General features: G+C 42.8%; 1 long non-coding RNA gene across 5 annotated transcripts in view; it reads right to left on the reverse strand.

The window, feature by feature from the left end:
- Positions 1-4,841: 4,841 nt before the first annotated feature.
- The window catches only part of LOC109445818 (uncharacterized), a 45,139-nt gene continuing 22,996 nt past the window's right edge, over positions 4,842-26,984 (reverse strand). For 3 of the 5 annotated variants that reach the window (XR_012494073.1, XR_012494077.1, XR_012494075.1), the window contains 3 exons: positions 8,842-8,986; positions 7,909-8,038; positions 4,842-5,073 (listed from right to left, as the gene is read on the reverse strand). This is a non-coding gene — a long non-coding RNA (uncharacterized LOC109445818). The remainder of the gene's footprint in view (positions 5,074-7,908; positions 8,039-8,841; positions 8,987-26,984) is intronic. The other 2 variants (XR_012494074.1, XR_012494076.1) reach the window with 2 other exon arrangements.

Raw genomic sequence — 26,984 nt, forward strand, 5'->3', positions numbered from 1 at the left:
CTCAAGACAACTCAGACCAGCGGGGGGTCAACAGACCAACAAGGGACAAACAGATTTAGAGATGTCATGCTCTTCCTTGGAGCCCTGTCACTGCCTACCTCTCTGCGGTCCTTACTCACCGCCCCCTCCCTCCTGTGACATAACATACAGCTGAATTTGGGGTGCTCTTAAGATGGATTTGCTGAAGTGTTTAAGACCTCCATCCTCTCACACTTGTGCCTTCTCGATCAATAAACCTCTCCTTATTCCAAACTCGGACATTTCAAATACTGGACTTTTGAGGCATGGGGCACAGAAACCTTGAATCAGTAACAGTTGTGACTTGCCAAAGGTCACATGGCTGATTATGGCAGAGCTCAAACTAAACCCCAGCGCAGGCCTCGCCAACCAGGTTATGCTTTAACCTGTAGGTATGTGTTACATTTTTTATTATAGATTTGTTTTGCCTCCTAGTAAAACAAGACCTTCCTTGAAGGCAGGAGTTTATCTGTCGCCTTTTGCTTTTGTATCCCCCAGAACACGTAGGACACTCCTAGTTCCCATTTGTTTCTCTTTTCCTGTTACTGCATCCAGAAAGGCCAAGACACTATTACCAAATTTAGAATTTAGGATGATCTGAATTGAAATACAGTCCACGTGGCATTCATAAAATCCGCAGTGGGAGGCCTAGGGGACCACTTCAAATTGATAAGCAGCTCCCTGCAGAACACCAAAGGGAGACGGGCTGCAGACAAAGGAAACAAACAGTAGCTTCATACATGAGACTTCAAACTAAAATCGCAAAGGCAGATGCAAGCAATGACTTACAATTGAGCTGCCGTTCGCCTGGGCAGGTTCCTGCTGAATTCTCTGAGGTAGAAGTGGTAGCAGGCTTACTTATCTTTATAGGGTGAATGATTCTCCCAAACCACCCCAGATCTACACACTAGTCAGGGAAAATGACACACCCTCACAACTCCGCCATGGATGACAATGTATAAAGCACTTAAAGTAAATACTTGCTGAATAAACACAGTGTAATCCTCAGTATACCACAGTTGTTCTTCCTCAGTGCAAAAATACATCGTCGACTTTAAGGAGGGATGCTGTGATGACTAATGCTTGGTTACACTTTTACAGTGGGCCTAAGACTTCTTTAAAAATACCTAATGGTGACGAGTCCCAACCGTACGTGGCTCTGGCTTACTTCTGATTTTATGGAGTCCACTCAGGCACATTCCATTTAGACAGACATTTTCCATTAAAGGTAGGTAAAGAGGATGTGGGTATGCCACCCCAAAGTATGCCACATTGATCTAAGAATTATTTTGAGCTGAAGGCATTTGAATTCCTAAACTGCCAACACATGCCTAAAAGCAGAGCCTCCCAACAGGACTCAAGTGTCATAAAACCCCACCCAAGAGCAACTCGAAACTTCTCCTCCAGGACACAAAAAACTGGCACCACACCCAGGCAGGCATTGTTACAAAAACATATCTTCTGGTCTACTCAGGGCCCAGTTATCTTCCCCCCGAATCACTTGCTTTTCTATAAGTGCCCTTTCTCCCCCTCCCTCACCCTCGTTAGGTACACAGACCCCATGTTCTAACCATGCCCTGGAGTCAGTTAGTCACTAAATATGTAAGCATGATGCCTTTGCTAGGGAACTTCAGCCTTCTGTTCCCTCGTTAATCTGTCTTTTATTAGTCTAATTTTACAGGACCCCATGGGGGAGAACCTAGGGAGGGGACAGGGAAAAACAATCTCCCACAGTTTGGGTGGTGAAAGTGGAATTCCATCATTGAGACACCTCCCTCTGTCTGGAAGCTGCAGTTAAGAGATCCTGGACCTCAGACAAAAGCTGCAGAAGGTTCAACTTCCTACCAAAGTGGCCTCCCAGATTTCTGTCCCCAGGGTCCAGTGGAACGAGGGTGGTAAAGTCTGTCTTTTCAGTGTAATTTTTAGGCCCAGCCAGAGACCCTGAGACAGTTAAGGAAAATTTTTTCCTCCTCTACGTAGGAAAAATACTTCTTACATGTTGAAGGACAACTGATTCAAAAGTCTCTATAAACAGTCTACTTTTCCTCCCAATACTGTCACCTTGTGCGCTGAAGATACTGGTCTGCTCTCACTGTCACGGATTGAAACAGAAGTACAAGAATCCCACATGAACAGCTGGACTAACCATCTACAATACTCCTGTGAGGCACAAGTAAGCCTTATATTAAATAAATCAACAGCAGGAAATAAAAACAATAAGATGGTGGCAAGAAAGGGCTTCTTACAGAAAAAATACTTGGTCATAACCATATGGAAAATTGACTGCAAAACTGAAACATATTGGAAAGACTTATTTAAGAAGTCACAGAAACACTGCAATTTTGATTCCATACACCTTCTTATCTGAACGTAAATGAATGTATTATACTTCCATCATAGACCAGATGCCAAAACTGGTAACAGGATACTACTACACGAAGCAACCAGATTAGATATCCTAGTTCCTTTTCCATAAATTTTCTCTAGATTCACATCTGCATTTTCTGGTTGTAAACAAAATGCACACACACACACACACACATACCTCTTCCTAAATCTATAGATTGAAAATATTCTTTCCCTGCAGATATCAGGTATTTGAAGCCTTCCTCCACCCCCACCTCCACCCCCCACAATCCCTCCCCCCAGCAAATGACAAGACTGAAAACAATGTTTGATTGTAAAATGGACGGTAAACATACATCCTGGGGAAAATGGTTGGTTTAAGTCAGGGTTTCTCAATCTCAGCACTCTGGACATTTGCAGCTGGATAGCTTTATGTTGTGGGGGGCTGTCCTGCACATTGTAAGACGTTTGGCAGCATCCCAGCTCTCCACCTACTGAATGACAGCAGTACCCCCACCCCCAGTCCTGACCGTCAAAGTGTCTCCAGACTTGTGTTCTGAAGAAGATTGTGCCCTGTGGCACTCCAAAAGTATAGTCCCAGCACTTATAGAAAATGAGATTTCTTTATAGCCTATTAGAAGAAAGAAACAAAGCCGTCCAAGGCTGAGAGGTCTCTACTTGGCACACCGGAAACCCACTCATCAGACGCACAGAAGGTGGGAGGCACTGCCCTGTGGGACTCATGCGCCTGACTACCCCCACGCCACCCCACCCCACCCTCCAGCTGTGGCCTGTCTCCAACTTTCTGTCCAAGCATTACTTGCAACTTGCAATTCAATTTTCCACTCTCCTCAACCACCAAGTTTGGCAGCAACATTCCAGGCAAATGACAGAAACCACTGAGTGGCTACTATTTACAGAACAAGCTAATGGCTTACTGGGCCAACCAAGTCCTGAGACAGTAAAAGGTAAAGTCCGGCCATTCTGGTCCCTGGCAAGAGCCTGGAAAGTGGGCCCCATCTCTCGTGAGGCCTCTGAGGGGTTCTCTAAGAGTGACCATGGAAGACCATCCTCGACATGTGAATAAATTCCACCTAACTGAGCTGGCACCAGTGTAGAAGAAACCAAACATTCACTATAAACCACAGGTAAGAAGATCAACATTCTGATGGAAGAAATTTAAAGGAAAAATGGAAACTCCTCCCATGAAGGGGAACAAAACAGTAATAACAGAAGCAACAAGTAGCAAGAGGAGCGAATGAACCCAACTCCCCTCCTAGGAAGATTTAAGGCCAAATTTTTATTGCAATTTTTAACTTTCATTTTTAAATTTTTATTTTGGCCTTCAATCAGCATGCCTTCAGATCCCTGGGCCAGCTCTGAGGTCTATGTTCTATAAGTAACGTCAAAGGTAGGCCCATGTGAACAGCCATTTTATTATTTCCAGTCACGTGTTGCTTTAGTGTCACAGGAAGAAGTATGAAAAGGCTATTCCTGTAAAACAGTGTCTTAAAACCAAATTTGAGAAAGAAGGGAACCCATACTGACTAAAGTAGGGAGGGTATGGTTGGGCATGGCGGTCTGCCTACAGAGGAATGAGAAATGGGATGGAAAAATCTTTTAAAAGGTATCTTTCTGGGGCCGATGGGTGGCTCAGTTGGTTAGAGCGCGAGCTCTGGGCAAGGGGGCTGCTGGTTTGATTCCCACATGGGCCAGCAAGCTGCGCCCTCCACAATTAAATTGAAGTCAATGAGCTGCCGCTGAGCTGCCGGGTGGCCAGATGGCTCAGTTGGTTGGAGCACGGGCTCTCAACCACAAGGTTGCCGGTTCAACTTCTCGACTCCTGCAAGGGATGGTGGGCTGCACCCCCGCCCCGTAACTAACAATGGGCAACTGGACCTGGAGCTGGGCTGTGCCCTCCACAACTAAGATTGAAAGGACAACAATTTGACTTGGAAAAAAAAAGAAAAGTCCTGGAAGTACACACTGTTCCCAAATAAAGTCCTGTTCCCCTTCCCCCAAAAAATAATAAAGTAAAAAATAAAAATAAAAAGATATCTTTCGGTTATGGACTCAGTGTGTGCCCCTTTTCCCCCATAAATTCTTACATTGCAATCCTAGCCCCCAAGAAGACTGTACTGGGAGATGATTAGGTCATAAGGGTGGAGCCCTCATGAATGGGATTAGTGCCCTTATAGAAGGGACCCCAGAGCGCTCTCAGCCCCTTCCTTCCACCATATGAGAACACAGCAAATGGCCACGTAGGAACCAGGAAATGGGCCCTAACTAGACACTGAATCTGCTGGTGCCTTTATCTTGGACATCTCAGCCTCTGGAACTATGAGAAATAAATTCCTGTTTTTTAAGCCACCCAGTCTGTGGTACTCTGTTTAGTAGCCCAAACAGACTAAGACACTTCCTAATGAGGGAAAGTACATGCAAAAAAAAAGGTTGAAAGTATGTGGAATAGGAGTTGCTCACTTCAAAAATGAAGACATTTTTAATAAGCAAAGTATGCAGGTGAAACAAAGGGAAAAGTCACCAGCTCCTAATGGAACCAGATCAGAGCAATTTACGTGATTTGCACAAAGTATGACTCAGGCTGATGCCCAGCTGCTTCCTGAGGAGTGAAGAGTTGACCAGAGTGCCTGCGTTTTCCTTCATTTTTATTACTTGTTCATAATACTCAATTGCTTGCTTGCTTTGGTTCTAGAAAAGAGAAATTTAGTTAGTTTTGCATTGAAAAAGCATTGCAGTCATTCATTCATTCATTCATTCATTCATTCAACATACATTTACTGAATGCTGGTGCTAGGGCTGAGGTGCAAAGATGAGTAAGACTAATCCTTCCCCTCAGAGAATTTCCTGAGGTAGGAGGAGAGATTGGAGACTGAATCCGAGGACCGACCGCTCATGATGGGCATTGAGTGTAAATCTAAGGGTTTGGGACTTTAATATCAAAGAGTGTTCATTAAAAGAATGATGAGACCCTATTTGCATTCTAGAAAATTCTCCTGAGTGGACGTGTGGAGGATAAACTGAAGCAGGTGAGGCTACAGGCAGGGAGACCAGTTAGTCCAGAGGAAGAATGCTGATGTGAAGGGAGACCTGCTAAGGTTTGGTGTCATGTTGAATGCTGTGGCCCTAGTGCTGGGAGCACTGGGGCATCTCCACGAGCAATAAAATGACATGGTTAGGATCCTGAGCTGTAAAGTCAGGCGGGCCTGGACGTGACAGCACAGCTGGGCACAGAGGCTCTGCAATCCAACTTCCCAGGTGCTAATCCTGGCTCTGCCATTTCAAAGCTGGGCAGGTGTCTTCATCTCCTAAACTTCAGTGTTCTCATGTTCAAAATGAAGATGATAGCGTTATGGTGAGGATTAAATGAGAAAATGTATAATGAATTTAGTATAGTGACTGATGATAAATGTCCTGAAGATGTACCATTAAGATAATACTATATTTTCGGCACTGGGTAAGATGGGAAAAGCCTTTTGTCAGGAGAAGGGGATGGATGAGTCCTGTCTTCAGAATGGAGACTCTGGATCACCCAAATACTCTGGAATACCCAAATGGAGATGTCCAATAGGCAGATGGGTGCACATATGTGCAGCTGATGACAGAGGTCTGAGAAGATGGAGACAAGAAGCCATCACCACCCAGAATGATGGCTGAAGCCCTACACAGGTGTGGTGAAGGTGCTAAGACCGAGACAAGCGTAGAGTCCGAGAACTGAACCCAAGAGAACACCACCATTGGACAAGAGTCAGGGAGAGAAAGAGGAAACCCACGAACGAAACCAAGAGGGCATAACCAGAGAAGATAACCATGGGGGTGGGGACATCTCAGAAGCAAAGGGAATGTTGCTTCAGGAAGGGAGCGCCTGACACTGTCAAACACTGACGCAGGTGAGGACCAACAAGACCAAAGTACAGACACGCATTTAGGATGTCCCTGGTGACTTCCACAGGAGAAGAAAACGGGGTCAGTGGAGGTAGAAGTCAAACGACAGTAAATGAGAAGCGAGGAAGAAAAGAAACTTGTCTGTGAAGTGACAGCTGCTAATGCAGGCACACAAAGTTGAGAAAGAGTAGATGACATTTATTTCCCTGAAAACGTACCACTGTCCCTCTTACATCAGTTTGTTCATTCTCTGTCCTGAACATTTTTCACTTTCAATTTTTTGACCTCATTTATCCATCCCCCGTCTACGAGTCAAGTAGGAAAGCAAGGGTGTCCAACCCAGACCTATCTCCCAAGCCCTGCTCTGTACATTTTTTCTAGACAAGTGAGCCTCTGCTGCATAAACAGAGGACCCTTCACAAATGTATCCTTTGATTTCACAAATAGCTGCCTGGGGCACTCACTGTGAAATAGTAGCAGGGAGAGTAATGAGACCTACTTTTTAAACCAACATGCCATTTAAATCAGGGTTTCTCAACCTGAACACCACTGACATTTGGGGCAGGATAACTCTGTGCTGTGTGTGTGTGTGTGTGGAGGGGCGGAGGAACGGGGCAGGGGGCAGTCAGTAGCAACCCCCATCAAGTTGTGACCAAAAAGGTCTCCAGCACTGTCCAATATTCCCTGGGGGACAAAACTGCCTCCCAGTTGAAAAGCACTATATTAAAATTGTAAAACAACCTAAGCTGAAGAAAGTCGAGTCCAGAACGTATGCGTCACAAATAATAAGATCTTTCCCCTGAAGAATGGGAGACACATGTTTCAAAGAAGTCATTACTGCCTTATGAAACCGTTTTAGAACCTCTCTTTTGGAAGCGCCCTCAGAGCCCCAAGAAAATTCGTTTAGCAGTCTCTGTGGGGGCCAGTCTCAAGGAATTGTTGCAAAAACACTTCGAGAATAGAATCATAAGATTGGTGCCTCCAAAAGGAGTGCTCCAAAGTGGGACATTCTTTTGTACCATGGCTCCCCACACTTTTGGAACGTCTACGCTTTGGCACGCCTCCTACAAAGCCAGCTTCCTCCCTTCACGACCAGCGTATTTCACAAGCCACGCTTCCTGACAGACTGGGAGCTACGTGGGGGCAGAATCTGTACCCGCCTCACTTGTCACTTCTGCCCCAAACCCTGGCACTGTGCTCGGGCTGGGCAAGGCCCTCAGTGAATGTGAGGTAAGTGAAAGAATGAGTAAATGGTGGCAATCAGAAACTCAACACCTCCTAAAATAATTGGTGCTTCCAGACAGACACGAGTCAGTGATAGACATCGAGATTTCATGGGGGAGAAAAAAACATGTGGTGCAGGGCGAAATTCCAGTCATAATAAGACAGCAGAGAATCACTGGACTCTACTCTCCGAAAGATGAAGAGTGGTCAAAATGGCTTAAATCAAACTCTCTTATGATTTCTAAGCTAGGCCTCAGTTGCTTTATAACACATAGGTGGTAATAACAAAATAGCTACCAGTTCTTAACGTCTCACTATGTGCCACACTTTGTGTGAAGCGCTTTGTTCACTTTTGCACTTAACCCTGCTCACAGCCCCAGGAGATAGTTACTAGAATCCTCAGCAAGGAGAACTCACTGAATCAGAGGTTAACGTTCTTGCCAAGGTCACACAGTGGTCAGTGCCAAAGAACTTTAAATCTGCGTCAGCCTGAAAACAGCCGTGCTCAGTTCACTACTCCATGCTACCTTCTGAGGAGATGAAATATCTGCAAATTCAAATTGATGCACTTGTCACATTTATTATACACCTGTGGGTTGTCATATGCCATGGAGGACACAAAAGTTGGTACATAAGCATAGTCTCTGCCGTAAAGGGACTTGCAATATTGAATCTTACAAGTCTCTTTACACAGAATTCCTTCTATAGAGAGAGATGTGGGCCAATGGGCTGGAGGCAGTGTTTTATGAAAATTTGAAAGTCTTTGCTTGAAAAGAAAGACAGTTTTGTCTTGGGTTGTGCTATCCTTGGTCCACAAATTATACTAAAATTAGTGAAAATTTATAATTGTCTTAAAGGGCAGTTAAACATCATCCTAAGCATCACCTTAAGCATAGTTAGTAGTTATAGGCTATGAGTAAAACTTTCATTGCATTCAACAAAGTGAAACGTTCATAGTTCAGGGAAAATAAATTAATATAAAGACAAGATAATCAATCAACCTTCCCTAACATCTTTATGAAAATTATAGCCAACTTTTTAACCAGTCTTTTATTAATTCACTCCAATCCACTACTCAACTTCCCCTTTTGCTTTATGAACATTCCTTTTTCTCCCCAAATGATACCAATTAGTATTCATTCATTCTACAGTGACTCCCATCTATCTACTGCTTCTCGTCATTAATATCCATTGTGGGCCTTAATTAAAATCATCACTTCCTCACTGATAAATATAATTAATTGATTCCTTGATTTGTGAACTAAATTGTAAAGGAACAAATGTAAAGGATATTTGAAACTATCCAACACAAAGGGAATATCATTTGAAGGATTTAAAATTATTACCCACATTATCTGTCCTAACAGGTTCTCAACACTCAAGAACAACTCTTCAGTTTCATTGGTCTTGCCCATAAGCTTCAAAAATCTTCCAGTGAAGAACATTAATTGGCATTTGTCTGTGGCAGTATCCTCTGAAAGCCTGCATTCCAGCACTAGAATGGGAAGAACAGCAAATAATCCTGAAGCATATTTGGAAAGGAACAAAGAGCTCCCATTACATACAGGAGTTAAATACATGATCTGCATTTCAGTGTTTCTCTCTCAAGGGATCAGCATTTTGCTTTTTGTTCAGGTTTATATACATTACCAAGTATTTTAAACTATGACATGAAAAATAACTCTAGAGGTTTTAAATAATCTTGGTATGTAAATTTTGAAAACCAGAGAGTCAAAGAACAGTATTTCTATAACTCAATCCGTATAGTGCTATAATTTGTATTTGGGGGTGATTTTCAGGCAAGAAGAAAAAGGTGTTTAAATTCCTTACACAATTCTGCCCTCTGTTGCCAACTATCTTGAATTACTGAACAGAAAGAACAGAATGTTATAAGAACAAAATAAGGAGCATGCCGTGTGTGTGTGTGTGTGTGTGTGTGTGTGTGTGTATAGTTACACCTTACTAGACACAAATGAAAATATACAGAAATTATTTAAACTTGAAGACCGAATTTAATACATAGTATTGCAGTCATTATTTTCAGAATTTCTCTTTCCAGACATGCCAATATCTACACGTCTACATTTGTCTGTTACATTTCAGATTATTGTGCCTAAGGTGTTTGACACAGATATGTTCCCTGTCCCTCACCCGCTCCTTTGCACGGGCTGTAGGCCACCCAGACCTTAACTACCCCCCTGCTTTCTTTCTGCCAACCTTTCTGTGGGTCACCATTCAGGCACAGAGTAAACAGTCATCGAGCATCTATGTGTCAGGCAGCATTCTAGGCTCTGAACGCCAAGCATAGCACGTGGAGTTGTAGCCCTCAGCACTGCAAGGAGGCCTGGTGGCTTTGAACCACAGCTATTGTGCCTCAAGTTGGAGAGCAAACACTAAATCAGAGCCAAGGGAGAGAGAGCACTGAGGGCCAGAGTCCAAGCCGTTTGTCCACAGGCGCCGTCGGAGCAAAGGGGCCTGAGGTGGGTACGAAAACTGAGGGACCAAGCCACGCGACAGGGAACCTAGGAACTATAAGCAGCTGCTCGGAGAAGGCAGATGAGGGTGGTCTGGACAAACAGCCGGGGGATGGGCTCCTGCCCAGGGAGGGGCCTTTGCACTTTCCAGGAGGATTACTGGGTTCAGATTCCTGTCAGGGTCTCAGGTTGGAAAGGACAATGTCCATCATCGTGTTTAATGCTCAATTCAACAGTCTATGTGCTTCAAGAAGTATTCATCCGTGAATCCTGCCTCCCACTGACTACACCCTCATGTTCACTCAGCGCCAACACATAGTTGGAATAGACAAGAAACTAAATTTTCTCATTATAAAATAATATGCATACGTTACAGAAAAATTGAAGAATGCAGAAAAGTGCAAAGAAAAATCCCTCATAATTGCTTCATTCAAAGATACTCTCTGTTAACATGCTGTTGTACGTGCTTCTGATCTTTTGTGTGTCCCCACCGTCATTTTTTGTTAACTTAAAATTGGTATCATCCATAAGTTTAATACGTGCTTTTTACTTCCATATTCAACAAATATTTATATGTCAGTACTGTGTTACTTGTTGACTATCTATTGAATATAATATTCGTGTTCCAGACCTCATAGAGCTTATAGCCTATTGGGAAACATATTGTATTGTAAATATTTTTCCATATCCTTAAGAATTGTTTGAGAATGCACATATTTATGACTGGATTGTATCCCATTTTACAGATTATCATAAGTCAATGTTTCAGTATTATAAAATGTCATCCAGTGAGAATTACTGGCAGAAATCTTTTTAAACATCCCTAATTATTTCCTTAGAGAAACTGTTAGAAATTGAACGACCTACAGGATATTAATATTTTTAAGACTTTAGAAAATCAGGGGTGTCCAAACTTTTTTCAATGTTTTTTACCAAGAACCATATGTGGTAAAATACACAAACAGCCGGGCCACTCACTCAAGGTGAAGTACGTATTGCCTCACCTGATTTATTTAAGTAAACTAAATATATTTTTGAACTTTGCTGTGGGCCAATTAAAAATGGATTGCAGGCCGCAGTCGGCCTGCGGGCTGCAGTTTGGACACCCCTGCTTTAGATATACATTGCCAAATTGCTACCCAGAAAGACTATCTCAATATAAACTCTTACTGTACCATGAAACAGTATTAATATCTATTTCCTCACACCTTTACCAATATTATTGTTTTTAAAACTCATTATATACAAAAATAATTGTCAGTTTGGTAACTGAAAAACAGCATCTTGTTATTTTAATTTCCATTTCTTTGATTACTAATGAAACAGAATACTGTATTGATTAACAATTTATATGTTCTTCATCAACTCTGAACGCCACCAAATGCAAGTGCATCTCTATTTCAGAAATGGGATGTTTGGAGAAAGCCTGCTTTGTAGAACCAATGAAATCCAGTATTTATTCTTTAATGAATCCATTCCTGCACCAATCATTTACTGAGCACCTTGAGTATCTGCTGTGGGCAGGCAATGTCCTGGGCGCTGTACATACAGGATGAACCCAAACAGACCTGGGCTCTGCCAGCCAGGCTGTCAGAATGGTTGGGGAGACAGGCCATCATATAATCACACAAATAAATATAAATTCATACTATGAAAAGAACCATGAAAGTGGTGGTGATATGAACTGAGGAAAGCTTTTCGTGGAAATGAAAATTGATTTGAGAGTTTTAAAAAAAGAATAGAAGGTTTTGTGGCAAAATGAGGGTGGGAGGGTGCTGCTGGTGAAAAGATGAGGCTAGGATGTCCCCACTCACCCCTCCTATTCAACATCATCCTGGGAGTCCTAACTAGTGCACAAAGACAGGAAATGGAGATAAAAGATATATTGGGAAAGGAAAAATAAAACAGTCTTTGTCCACAAACAATGTGATCGTCAATGTAGAAAAAAAAAAATCAACAAAAAACTCCTGAAACCGATAAGCAATTATAGCAAGGTTACAAGGTTAATACACGAAAGTTAATTGCTCTCCTATGCACCAGCAATGATTAATTGGAATTAGAAATTTAAAACACAATATCATTTATCATAGCACCCAAAAAATAAAATACTTCGGTGTAAGTCTAACAAAATATATACAGTATCTGGGGGCTGGCCCGGTGGCTCAGGCAGCTAGAGTTCCATGCTCCTAACTCCAAAGGCTGCCGGTTCGATTCCCATATGGGCCGGTGGGCTCTCAACCACAAGGTTGCCGGTTCAATTCCTCGAGTCCCGCAAGGGATGGTGGGCTGTGCCCCCTGCAACTAGCAACGGCAACTGGACCTGGAGCTGAGCTGCGCCCTCCACAACTAAGACTGAAGGGACAACAACTTGAAGCTGAATGGCACCCTCCACAACTAAGATTGAAAGGGCAACAACTTGACTTGGAAAAAAGTCTTGGAAGTACACACTGTTCCCCAATAAAGTCCTGTTCCCCTTCCCAATAAAATCTTAAAAAAAAAAAAAAAAAAAAAAAAAAATATATATATATATATATATATATATATAAAAGATATCAAAGAAGATTTAAAGAAATAGCAGGGTATTCCATGTTGATAGATGGAAGAGTCAACGTTGCTAAAACACTTGAGCTATAGATTCAAGGCACTCTCAATAAAAATCCTCCACGGATGTTCAGCTGATCTTTGACAGAGTGGCAATGACAATGCAATGGAGATAGTCTAATTAGCAAATGGTCCTGCAACAATTAGACATCCATATGCAAAAAAAATTTTTTAAAAGAACCTGGATTTACTCAAAATGGATCATAAATCCAAATATAAAATGAAATACTATAAAACTAGTTAGACTTAAATTAGACTTTTTTTAAATTAAAAATGTCTGCTCTGGGGGTGTCTGGATGGCTCAGTTGGTTAGAGTGCAAGCTCTGAACAACAGGGTTGCCGGTTCCATTCCTACATGGGCCAGTGAGCTGTGCCCTCTGCAACTAGATTGAAGACAACAACTTGGAGCTGATGGACCCTGGAAAAACACACTGTTCCCCAATATTCCTCAATTTAAAAAAAAAAAAATGTCTGCTCTGTGAAAAGCACTATTATGAGAATGAAAAGACAAACCACATTTTGGGAGAAAATGTTTGTAAAATATATGTCTAATAAACAATTTATATCAAAATATACAAAGAACTTTTAAAAATCAACAATTGGATATGTAAAGATGCTCAACTTTGTCATTACGGAATTGCAAATTAAAACAACTATAAGATACCACTACACACCTATTAGAATGGCCAAAACAATAAAACTGACACCACCAAATGCTAGTGAGGATGCAGAACAACAGGAACTCTCATTCATTGCTGGTGGGATTGCAAAATGGTACAGCCCTTTGAAGACAGTCTTACCATACGACCCAGCAATCATGCTCCTAGGTATTTCCCCACTGATTTAAAAACTTATGTACAAACAACAACAACAACAAGCAAAAAAAAAAAAAAGAAAAAAGAAAAAAAACACTTATGTACACATAAAAATTTGCATGCAAACATTTATAGCACCTTTATTCATAATCACCAAAAACTGGAAGCAACCAAAACGTCCTTCAATAGGTGAATAGATAAACTGTGATACATTCACACAATGGAATATTATTTGGCAATAAAAAGAACTGAGGTATCAGGCCATGAAAAGACACAGAAGAATCTTAGATGCTTATTAGTAATCTTCACAACTGTATACAACAGTCCTGACAGCTTAGAGAAAGCCAGTGGTAGAAGAAGTGGACAAGTTTGAGAAAAAAATGTCAGGGCTCAGCGATGAAATGGGGAGGGAGTAAAGGAGAGAAAAGTGTCAAGGATTACTCCAAGGTAGTAAATGGAGAGACGGTCGCTGGAAGAGAACCCGATTGTGGAGGGATGTCTGTGAGTTCAATTTTACACGTGTTGGGTTTGAGATGCTTTGGAGACATCATCCAAGTAGAGAGTTAAGTAGGCAGTTGGATATATGGTTCTGTGGCTGGAGAAATAAATGTGAATCACGTGTATATGGACAATTACTACGGCCATGGACATAGGCTTATGGTAAAATTAAACCATGAGAGGAGAAGAGTCTTAAGGAAGCCAGATAGAAGAGGAGGAACTAACAAAATAGACAGATAAGGAGCAGCCGGAAAGATGCGAGATGAACAGGGGAGTGTGTATCAGCAAAGCCAAGAGACCACAGTGTTTGGAAGGAGAGGGCACGGTCAAAAATATCCACTGATGTTAACAAGTAAAGTCGGGCAAAGACAGAAAATGTTCTTTGGATGCCTGCTCATGATCTTGCTTGTTTTTATGGAAGTGTTCATCATTTTCTTATTGATTTTTAAGAGCATTTTATATATTAGAAATATTAATCCTTTGTCAGTTATGTATATTACAAATATTTTACCTAATTACTCACTTGCCTTTGTTTCTGGTTTTTCTCAGTTGTTTTGTGTTATTTTGTTTTACATATAGAAATTCCACATTTATTTAGACACATTTATCCATTATCTTCTCCTTCGTGATTTACACTTTTGTTTTCTTGCTTAGACTCATCTACATGTTCTTATAATTTTTTAATATAAAATTTCATTACCTTGTATTTATCCTTCTGGATTTTGGTATAATGCTTCTGGTAACTTTTTTTTTTACCAAATAGTGGGTCATTATCATAACAGTGCTTATTTATTTATTCCATAATCCATCCGATTTGAAAATCTTTTATCACTTACTAATTTTTTATATCTATACCTAAGTCTGTGTCTGAGCTTTCTACTTTGTTCCACTGAGCTATCTATTTTTGTTCCTAGTAGTATTTTTAAAATTATTATAGCTTCATAATAGGTTTAAATAACTTGATATTCAAATTGCCCTCATTATTTTAAATTGTTATTCTCACATATATTTTTCTCTAAGAACTTTAGAATCACTTTGAAAATTAAAATTAGTATTTTAATTCCATTGGAATATCAATTCGAATTGTCTTATGTCCATAAATCAATTGGAGAAGAATAGTTAGCTTGATGACATTGAGTTGCCCCATCCAAGAATATGGTTTGTCTCTCTACATGTTGAAAGCTTATTTTCTGTAATTCTGAAAATTTTACAAAACTAAATATCCTACACACTTTTTGTTAAATTTATTCTTAGGTGTTTCATATTTTCTGTGGCCACTGTGAATGTGTCTTTTTATTTTTCTGTAGAGCTATTTTTTAAAAATTTAATAAACCATTTTGTTCCATTTACCAAAAATATTTAGAGGTTTCTGAAGGTATCAAGGGCAAAGCTTCATTACATTAGTCATGAAAAGTTGGTATTGTCGCATTTACTAGAACCTTCTGACAAGATTCTATAATGCAATGCATTTGTCCTTTGCCCTAATAAGCCTGCCCCTTAAAGACAAGATGATTCTCCCTACACCACATCGGCGATCTGGAGGGCAGCCAGCCATCTGCCAAGATGGAGCTACGCTGGGACCTATCCTGCCACATCTGTTCTTAGTCTGTCTCTTCACATCTTCGACATTGTCCAAAAAAAATGAGTGTAGCCAGAAATGGGTTTTCCTCACTTTCACGTGACCCAGGGCTCTAGCCAAACACAGGAGTATCGCGTCACAGATAATCTACAAAAACTGATTTGACCACAAAAGTTGTCCTCTAGGCTCAAAGATCTCTCTACTGGCCATCAATCAGAAATGCCGCTTCCCTAGGTGCTTCCCGCAAGGAGGGGCAGCTCCAGCGCCAGGAAGCACCAGGGAGAAGTGAGTTCCAGACTTGGAACTGTGCATCATTCCATCAACGTAACAAGTTAGGCTGCTGGTTCCCGTCGCAGCCACCAAGGGGAGCCAAACCACACAGTCCGGAGGGAGGAACCGAGAAGCTGGGCGTGTGCTGCATCCTGGACCAACAGCCTCGTGCAGGCGGCGCTACATCAGACTCGTCCACTCCGCTATCACACTAAACAGACTGGGTACCCCCGGAAAACTCTCACTACCTTTCCAGAAGCAGGCAGGGGTCAAAAGTGTAAGTAGTCCATTTACCTTTCAGAACAGAATGGGGATAATGAAGAATGAGCCTCAAAAGGAAATTCTTAGTCATCCCGTGTGGGGAGGGAGGCTAGCCACTGCGGTTGGGAGGACGCTGTCACCGTCCCCATATATCGGGGCTGTCTTTCTGCTTTGAAGCATGCCTGCCCGGAAAGCGTCTCTGCACCCGACAGCGGGGTCTGGCCCTCCCCTCCTCAAAACTCTTTCCACTGGTGGATTTGGGGAAAGGAATTTGTCCATCATCCACTTCCTGGCCAGGCTAGCCCTGCTTCAGGGGATGCTGGCTCTGCTGTGTTCTCTGCCTTAAACTTCCAGCTCCCACCTGCGCCCCTTGTCTCACCTGGGCTTGCGCTTCCGGTGCTGCTTCGTGAGGCTATTTGCTGTCCCCTCTCTGATTCATACTGCCTTAAATATGGAACTCTGTGGATTCTCCTTCATGCTCCCAAACAATTTATTACAGAATTTTGCTTAAAATGTAGGGTGTCGGGGGGGGGGGGGGGGGTTCAACACAACACAGATTAGAAAATCATTTAAAATGGAATAGTAGACAGTTAATTAAATACACTTAATTGACACCCATTGTCGTGCGGGAGACCCTGCTCGCTGCGCCATTTTTCAGGCGGGGTGGCCTGTGGGGTCTCTGCTCCCGCTCCCCACACAAGAACACAGGATATGGTGAGGCCAAAAAGGAAAACCCAGGGAGCCATAGGTAGGGGAGCCATACCACCACAGTCTCACTGGAGGCTGGGCCCACTGGACGCGCGACCTGCCGTCCGCCTTTCCGCCAACCGACCGACCGACCGAGGACTCTCCTCCACTCTCTCGACTCTGTTCCTCTCCTCTCTTCCGCTCTCCTCGGTTCTGCTCGGCTCCTCGGCAGTCCTCGGCTCTCCTCCGTAGCCGCAGCAGTTATACCAGCGGCCAATCGGCTAACCAGCCACAGCCGACAGCCAATCAGCCACAGCCGAGCCAGCACCTCTCCACGTGAGGCCCAGAGCCTGTAAACTACTCTCTGGGGCTCTGTCCCCACACCCATCCTCACTTTGGGAATTTCTAACTCCTTAGTCTCCTGGTTTTCCTCCCACCTGTCTAACCCCTCCTTCTCTTCCTCTTTCTTCACCATCCTCTGCTCATCCCTTGGAGCACTCTCCTAGGCCCACCTCTCTTCTTCCTGTTCCTAAACGCTCTCATTTTCTCTCCTGGCTTCAGTCCCCACAGGATGTATGGATCCCTGACCCAGCTATCTTTCTCTGAGCCCAGAGAGTATCTCCCCCTCATATTCTAGTCACTCCAGACTCAACATGGCTTCCGTCCCCTAAACCTGCTCCTTTGTTAGATGGCAATAGGTAACATGCTTACAGAATCACCAGAAAGGCCCTATGGATATCTCCAGCCTAATTCAAAGGGACACATTCTGAACCAGGCTCGTGTATACCAGAAAATCCTGAAATTTTACACCCTGAAACAGGTGATTTCCTCCCACTTTCAACCCCCAGCCCCCAGCCCCTTCCATCATGTTATGACATACCCATGTTATGACAAGCAGTTGTGGCATTATCAGGAAGGACGCTTACACCACCTTGGAGATCTAATCTTCCTCTGGTTAGCTATCAGCTTCCTCTGACATACGGAACTCCCCTCACCCCATCTCTCACCCGCTATCTCCTTCCTCTGCCCTATGTCCCTAAGCACTGACACATTTCCAGATGGATCCGGGCTTTATTCAACACACTGGTATCCTTAGAAGTATCGCTTGGGTACTTCCCCATGGAGGATTAGAGGATCAGACAAATTCCAAAATTACATAAGTAATGCATGGTAATAAGAATAAAGGTAAAAGTTACATGGTTAAGTTACCAAAAGGGATGGAGGTATGTATAGCCCGAATCCATTCCTAACTATCTGGGAGACCTTGGGCAACTCACCTCACCTCTCTGAGACTCAGTTCCCTTAATTTCAATCAAGATAGTAGTAGTATTATAGAGGTTTTATAAGAATTAAACAAAATAATACATATAAAGTACTTGACTTAGAGCTTGGCATATGACAAATGCTCAAAAATCTGTTATTATGGTCACCAGACTGTAAGCCCCATGAAGTTGGGGATTCTGTTGGCCTAGTTCACTGCTATGTCAGCAGTGCTGGTGAGTCTGTGGCCAAGGGAAGGTGCACAGTTTCTATTTGTTGGAAAAATGAATGAAGGTTATTACTGTTTAATAAGCCAGGAAATACAGGATGAGAGAGAGAGAGAGACATCTCTTCAGTCCTAGCCCATCTTAAACCTGATATGGCCAATCCTAAACAACTCTACCCACAATATTGGACCCCAGATCTTGGATTCAGGGAGAATTAAGCTGTGAACCAGCAAAGGGTAAAAGAAGTAATTTGAGAGGATCAACTTTCAAGCTGTGATTAAGTGACATGGTAGAAGCAACCCAAAATTACAAGTACAATCAACTACCTAGTATTCTAAAAGCATTTTACAACATACAACCTGTCTTGCTTTTTATTTTTCAAAAGCAATATTTTCTATAGAAATGTATGCATATTAGAATCTAGAAAATCAAGTTACGCAAAGAAGCTTTAATGGATTAAGTCGCTCAAGTGCATTAAGATTCTGTTAGAATCATTTGGAGTAATTATGTTTATCAAATACAGAGGGTGCCAAAAAAAAGTAGACACATTTTAAGAAAGGAAAAAACTGTATTAAAATTGTAATACTCAATATATACCAATAAAAAAAGATGAACACAAGTTACGTTTGACTTCTCCAATTACAAGAGGTGCTCAAAGTGGTTAGCATCGGCGTAATTTTAATACAGTTTTTCCTTTTCTTAAAACGTGTATATATTTGTTTGGCACCCTCTGCATGTGTCGACTGCAGATCATGTGAAAGGTTCTGTGCTAGATCCCTTGGAGACAGAGGAGACAGAATGATCCGTAATATAAAGTCAAGGCATTAAGGGAAATGGAAATTAAGGTGTATACAAATAACCCCTTTCCAAGGCAGAATATGAGTCTAAAGGCTACTGGAGTTTGATGCAGAACCATCACAATGAAGAACAGCTTCATGCAGAAGATATCTGAGATGAGCCTTGAAGAATGCAGAGGTGGAGATAAGGGCAAGGCTATCTCAAACTAGAGAGGGCATAGGTGCAGCCCTGGCAGTAGGGAAGTACGTGAACTTTCGGAAACAGGAAGTTGTTCAGAGCAGTGGAACTCACCAGGAGCACCCCAGGAATTCTGGACATCGTACAACACAGGACAGTCCCACACAATGAAGCTCTGTCCCGGGGGTGGGGGTGGGGGTGGCTATCTGACTTTCAAATGTTCTGTCACTCACATAGGGGGGGTGGGGGCGGGGGAGACTTTGTAATTACCTAACCTAGACACCAACTCCATTTTACATGTAAACACAAAGGTTTTTTGGGTTTTTTGCATGGGTTAAAAACATTGAATTTTCTAGGAATGCAACTGCCATATGAACTGATAGGAGATTATTATTTCATCTTAAATGATACCAAGATTTGCTCACCATTTCATAAAATCACAACCCTGATGGTAATATTTCTCAATGTTTGAGCCTTGAATACAGAATACCCACTTCAGTCTATACTCCTAGCTATCGCTTTCATGGTCGTTTTCCATATAGAAACAGGCACATGCCTACTCCACTGTGTCTCCTAACTGAATCATGTCTGAGCAATTACATGTTAAAATACATATTATTTTATAATAAATTACTTTTCTATCTTCATCTGTTTTTTATATTAAAGTCTTATATTGACATTTACAGATTTTATATCAGAAAATGACCATAAAATCAATGGCTTGAAAGTTATATATGAATGTGAGACATAGAGGAGGAGAAGGTATCAAAAAAGATAGTCTGAGCTTGGTCACGCAATAAAAAATATGTTTCAAGAATGGAGAGAGAGACACACTCCCTGACTTCAGCTTGTACTACAGGGCAACAAGAACCAAAACAGTATGACACTGGCAGAAAAACAGACACACAGACCAATGAAATAGAATTGAAAACCCAGAAATAAGCCCACGTAAATATGGACAGATAATTTTTGACAAAAGAGCCAAAAACATACAATGGAGAAAAGACACTCTCTTCAATAAATGGTGCTGGGAGAATTGGAAAGCCACGTGCAAAAGAATGAAACTGGACTGCTATCTGTCACCGTGTACCAAAATTAACTCAAAATGGATCAAAGATCTAAACATCAGACCTGAAACAATAAACTGCATAGAAGAAAACATAGGTACTAAATTTATGGACTTTGGGTTCAAAAAGGATTTTATGAATTTGACCTCAAAGGCAAGGGAAGTAAAAGCTAAAATAAATGAATGGGATTATACCAAACTAAAAAGCTTCTGCACAGCAAAAGAAACCATCAACAAAATAAAGAAGCAACCAACTGAATGGGAGAAGATTTTTGCAAACAACGCCTCCAATAAGGAGCTAATATCTAAAATATATTATAAGGAACTCACACAACTCAACAACAAAAAAAAACAAACAATCCAATTAAAAAGTGGGCAGAGGACCTGAAGAGACATTTCTCCAAAGAGGACATACAAATGGCCAACATACATATGAAAAGATGCTCAACATCACTGATCATCAGAGAAATGCAAATAAAAACCACAGTGAGATATCACCTCACCCCAGTCAGAATGGCTATCATCAACAAGACAAATAGTAACAAGTGTTGGAGAGGCTGTGGAGAAAAAGCAACCCTCATACACTGTTGGTGGGAATACAGACTGGTGCAGCCGTTATGGAAGGCAGTGTGGAGGTTCCTCAAAAAATTAAGAACAGGGATGCCGGATTGCTCAGCTGGTTAGAGCATGAGCTCTTAACAACAAGGTTGCCGTTCGATTCCCACATGGGATGGTGGGCTGTGCCCCCTGCAACTAGAATGAAAACAGCGACTGGACTTGGAGCTGAGCTGCACCCTCCACAACTAGATTGAAGGACACGACTTGACTTGGAGTTGATGGGTCCTGCCTGGGAAAAACACAGTTACCCAATAAAATTTTAAAAAATAATAACTAATAAACTTAATAATTATTATTTTTTTAAAGTTAAGAATAGAATTACCATATGACCCAGCAATCCCTCTCCTGGGTATCTACCCAAAAATCTGAAAACATTTATACATAAAGACATATGTGCTCCAATGTTCACTGCAGCTTTATTTACGGTGGCCAAGACATGGAAACAACCGAAGTGTCCTTTGATAGATGACTGGATAAAGAAGTTGTGGTATATATACACAATGGAATACTATTTGGCCATAAGAAAAGATAAAATAGTACCATTTGCAACAACATGGATGGAATTTGAGATTATTATGCTAAGCGAAATAAGTCAGACAGAAAGTCAAGAACCATATGATTTCACTGATATATGGTACATAAAACTGAAAACAACAAAGGAACAAGACAAACAAATGAAAAAACAAAAATTCATAGACACAGACAATAGTTTAGTCGTTACCAGAGGGTAAGTGGCACGGGAGGTGGTAGATGAGGGTAAAGGGGATCAAACATATGGTGATGGAAGGAAAACTGAGTCTGGATGGTGAACACACAATGTGATATATAGATGACGTATTGCAGAATTGTACACCTGAAACCTATGTAACTTGACTAACCATTGTCATCCCCAATAAACTTAAATTTAAAAAAATAGAATGGGGAGAGAAAACTTGATCTTGATGCTTCATCCTTGGAGTAGTTTTTTGTTTTGTTTTTTTAATGCTTTAAAATATGGGCAATGTTGAGATTTCGGGTCATAAATGACAGAATTTTAGAGCAGAAAGGATTCTTAGAAATCATTTAGTCTAGTCCAAACCCCTCATTTTGCACATGAGGAAGCTGAGGCCCAGAGAAGTGAAGAGACTTGAACACACAGATCTTCAGGAGCTTCTAAAATGCTTATTTTTCTAACAGTCTTTCTTAAAATAACAAGTAATCATTTAAAGACTGCATAGCAAGCTGTGTGGGTCACCATTTCTTGGTGTGTATGATTCATCAGCAGTCACATCTGGGAGGCATGGTTTGTTCACCTCTTTCACAAAGGTAGAGGTGACGTGACAAAACGGAGGTGAATGAACCCCAAAAAGTACACACAGCCTGACTGTCATCAAGCACAAGATCACTAATAGTAATCAAAAAATAATTCTAGGCCAAAAAGGGTAATCACGAATGATGCTTGTGGAGGTATATTTTTGTATACAAAGGAAAGCATATGTTCATGGTTATTAAAATCACATGTTGGGGGATTAGAATTATTTTTCCTCAAAGTGATGTTGAAGATAAAGTCAACATTACTAATATTGGGAAATGATACTAAACATTTCTCCTCATTCTGGCAGGACCAAACTGTCTCTACTAACTTACAATGGCCTATTACCTAATTGCAGTGGTAACATCTCAAATGTTTAAACACCCAGTTGGGATAGGCAAATTTATGGAGAGAGAAAAAATGTCAAGTGATACCATTCCAATGTAACGAAATGACTTAGTGATTGATTAACTTCTTCACTTTTTGGTGGTGGTGTCTCTCATCATTCAACGTGGATTTGTTGAGAAACTTCTATCTGCCAGGCGCTGTGCCAAGCACTGAGTATGACAGTGGCCAATAAAACAGACATGTTCCCCACACTCACAGCACTACAGAGGGAGACAATAAAACGTACAATGACAGGACCCTGTGTAAGTCACCTGCGGGACCAGGAAGACCAGCTCACAGTATGTGCACCTGGTCAAAGCTGGGGATGAGGGAGAGAGGTACCCCTCAGCTCTCTTACAGAGAGCGTGACCTTTAAATAGAACCTAAGGGATGAGAAGGATTTCACTGCGCTGAGTAAAGGGAGGGCATTCCAGCAGACGGAGCTGAGGGGATAGACATGGCGGGACAGAAGTGACTGGCTGCTCCAAGGAGACCAAAGTTGTGGACCAGAGGGTGACACAGACCCTGAAGGACACAGCCAGGCCAAGGGTGCAAGGCTTGGCACGCCCTGCCAAGGATTCCTGCTACTACTTCTGCCCATTCCATGTCACTGACGTGAGTGCAGGCTCTCCTGAGAGCCAGTGCTGGTGAAGGACCTGGACGGAAATCATCCAAAAGAGCGAAATGTCCCTCTGTTGGCTCAAGGGGGCAAGACAGTGCAGCAATGGGGACTAGGGCCTTCCAGCTCTACAGAGCCCTGAGCTTGAACTCCCTGACATGCCTATGTGTAGCTGTATGACCCATCTCCTTATCTGGCACAGTAATGCATTGAATGACACACTGATAAAGCCTTTAGCATAGTACCTGGAACCAGAAAGCCAGCTCAATACATGGAACTGAGTTATTCGGGGCTGCCACCTGGTCACAGGGGGCAACAGGCAAGGAAACGTGTAAGTGAGAAAGTCGGTTGTTCTACTCAGACCTTCTGAAGCATGTCGCAGAAGGGACACCAGCTGCCTGCAAGGCAGGCGACGGGCATGGGGAGTCAGGAGAGCTGGCTGTGGGCAGTTCTCATGGGCAAGATCCCTTGACCCTGGACAGCAGGGATGAGGAGAGGAGAGCAGAAATGTGACCTACACAGGAACATCCTGGCATCCCCACTAAGGAGCCCCACCCCACCCAGGGCTCACAGCCCACGCAGGAGCAGCAGCTGCAGACAACTGAGGCAACCACAGGAAAACACTCTCTGCAAAGAGCTCCATGGACTGGACCTCTCAGGCCCCGCTGATCTCAGCAGTAGCTCTTCCTCCCCTGCCCACATCCACCTTGCCCGCCCCCACCCCCCCCACCCCGCCGGAAAACCCAGCTTCCCTGCAAAGACAGCTGTGCTCACCCACCCTGGGCCCAGCCTGCCGGCCCCCCCTCAGCTTCCTCTTCGGGTTGCAGGGACGACAGCTACCATCTCTCTTGCTTTGCCGTCCTCGTCTCCCTAGTGTAGCTGATGAATAAGACTCTCTTGTTTCCATTAGCAGTGCCCCACTCCCTGCCTCTTTAGCTCAGTGAGGCATAGCAACAACACTGTTAATGGCAACTGCCTGCCAGGTCCTCTTTTAAATTCTTCATGTGTATGATCTCTTAATCCTCACACAGCTTTCTACAGGTACTGCTAGTCCCATTCCCATTTTACAGATGAGAAATTGAGGCACAGATTGCTTAGGTAAACTGCCCAAGATCGCACAACTTGTAAGTAAGTAGCGGAACCAGAACTGAATGGGCAGGCGGGCCAAATCCAGAACCACAGCCCCTCCCCTCGGCCTCCTGCTGCTGTGAAGGGGGAGGTATGTTCTTTCCGGGATAGAAGGTGTCCTCTGGCTGCCAAGTATTCCTCGGCTGTTCCTGAATTTATTCTACTTTGTCAGCCTACAGATCTGTTTGTTAGAAAGATAGCAGCTCTTTTTATTAGGAGCTTTCAGCACCTAAAAACACATCATTAAAATAACGATTCTCTTTGGGAATAAAATCACAATTGGGCGTGTATGATTGAGTTGACATCATCAGTCTGGCCAGACTGAACACCTCTGGCATGTGCGTGAGGAGCATTAGTCGCCTTGGTAGAAAGTCACATCTGCTGCTAGTGACTGATTTCATCCACTTCGCACGCACAGAAAAATGTTCCCAGAGAGAACTCATACCCACGTATTCACCCTACTTGCACACACTCACCACACACGCAGAAAGAACCTCAAATATCTGTCCCCTTATACAGAGATAATCCGCATCCAACAAAACTCACCCTGGGCCCCACAAACTCGCTCAGTACCCAGGGGTACACATGGGTTCAAGCCCCGGGTGAGAACAGAAGAATTCCCCAAAGCAGGCAGAGTCAGACACATACAAGCGTGTACATACACCGCAAGCACCTAACAATAGTAGCTAATTTATCAGTGCTTACTGTATGCCAACCACTGTGCTAAGTGTCCTTGTTTTCCATACTTTATCTTAAGTTATCCTCTCAGCTACCTATAAGACACTTTTCTTTTTATTATCCACATTTTATAAATGGGAAAATGGAGCCAGAGTTAAAATAACGCGTTCAAGGTCACACAGCTAAGTAGCAGTTGGGCTCCCCAGCTGCTCCTAGGACAGGGGTAGGTCTCACACAGTCACTATCACCCCCTGTACATACCTTGTATTGTAAATATCTCACGTCCAAAACAGAACTTTTAATTCTCCTCAAAACCTGCTGGCCCCGCCCCCCGGCCCCATCTCAGTGAACTGCCCTCACCATCCTTCTGGCTTCCTAAAGCCCAAAACTAGGAGTCATCCTCAGTGCTCCCCTGTCCTTCAACCCCCACATTCAATTCCTCAGCAAGTTCTCCATCCGACTAAGCCCACACCTCCACCGCTACCGCCCCCTTCACACCACCGCCATCTCTTGCTTGGGACATCGCAATAGCCTCTAACAAGTGCCCTGCCTCCATGCCACACATCAGGATGATTTTAATCGTTCAAAAATATCAATGAAACTATGTCCCTCCACTGGCCTCCCAATGCACTGTAAAAAAATAAATAAATAAACGGAGCCACTGCAAGGTGGGAGTCGGAGCCGCCATCCCAGAGGAACTGCCTTGCCCATCTTATGCCTCAAACCCTTGGAATATTAAAACAGGGCATAACAACTGTTGGACCGGGCCTGAAGCAACACTGTGTTCCAAAGAACTGTTTGCAAGGATAACAAGAAAGCAGATATTATGACTATCAGACTGATGACTACCTGACCGAAAATTAAAAACATTGCTTAGAATAAGTGTCACTGTGTTAGCTTGTCACCACCTACCCTGTTTCCCCGAAAATAAGACCTAGCCAGATAATCAGCTGTAATGAGTCTTTTGGAGCAAAAATTAATACAAGACCCGGTCTTATTTTACTATAATATGAGACCAGGTCTTATATAATATAACATAATATATAATACCAGGTCTTATATTAATTTTTGCTCCAAAAGACACATTAGAGCTGATTGTCCGGCTAGGTCTTACTTTCAGGGAAACACGGTCATAGAAATGCCTTCCTTGTACTAATGTAATTGTTCCCGTTCCCGTTCTCATAAATACCCCTTGCCTTTGCCTCCTAATCAGAACACTATTTGGGCTTCAGCCTGAATCAGTGCTTCCCAAATAGCTATTCTTTTTAATCTCCAATAAATGCTGTTGCCTTTCACTTGCTCCTCTTATTTTCAGGTTAGTAGCTCTCAATAGAAGCCCAAGCTCACATTCTGTCCTATGGAGCCCAGATACGAAGTGGCCCGGCCTTCACCTTCTGCTCCGTCTCGTACGACTCCCCTTGCAGCCCACTGGTCTTCTTTCCCTTCTATACTCACTCAACTTTGTTCCTGGCTTACAACCTGTATTACCTCAGCAGTTCCCTCGGCCTGGAATGTTTTCTTCTGATCTCCACGTGGCTGGCTCCTCCTGGGAGCGTCTGGTGGAGATGGCCGCCTGCCTGCAAGTTCATGCTCCCCCTTCCAGAGCAGGGGTTGGCTTTCTACCCCCACCTGATTCCCAGTGTGACCATGCGGGCTCATGGTGCCCAAGTTCTTGCCAAAAGAAGAGAGTAGAAGTGCTATGTATCACTGTCAGGCCCAAACTTTAAAAGAATACGTGTGCCTTTTCCACCCTTTTTCCCCTTCCTCTTGCCAAAAGCAAAGAATTCTGAGGCCATAGGGGAAGAGTCAACCTCAAGATGAAAGGAACCTGTATCCCCAAATCACCACAGGGAGGAAAGCCACTTGTTACCTAACTGAGAACCCTGTATTCATACTGGGCTGTTCCATGAGTGAGAAGTAAACTGCATTTAATGGGATTTCTCTGATACGGCAGCTAGAGTTACTCTAACTAATACAGAGTCCCTGACCACTCAACCTAAAGAGCCACACTGTCACCTTATCACATCGCTCTGCATGACATTTATTACTGTTCCACGTG

This window comes from Rhinolophus sinicus, linkage group LG02 (genome assembly GCF_036562045.2).
Source record: "Rhinolophus sinicus isolate RSC01 linkage group LG02, ASM3656204v1, whole genome shotgun sequence".
Lineage (NCBI taxonomy): Eukaryota > Metazoa > Chordata > Mammalia > Chiroptera > Rhinolophidae > Rhinolophus > Rhinolophus sinicus.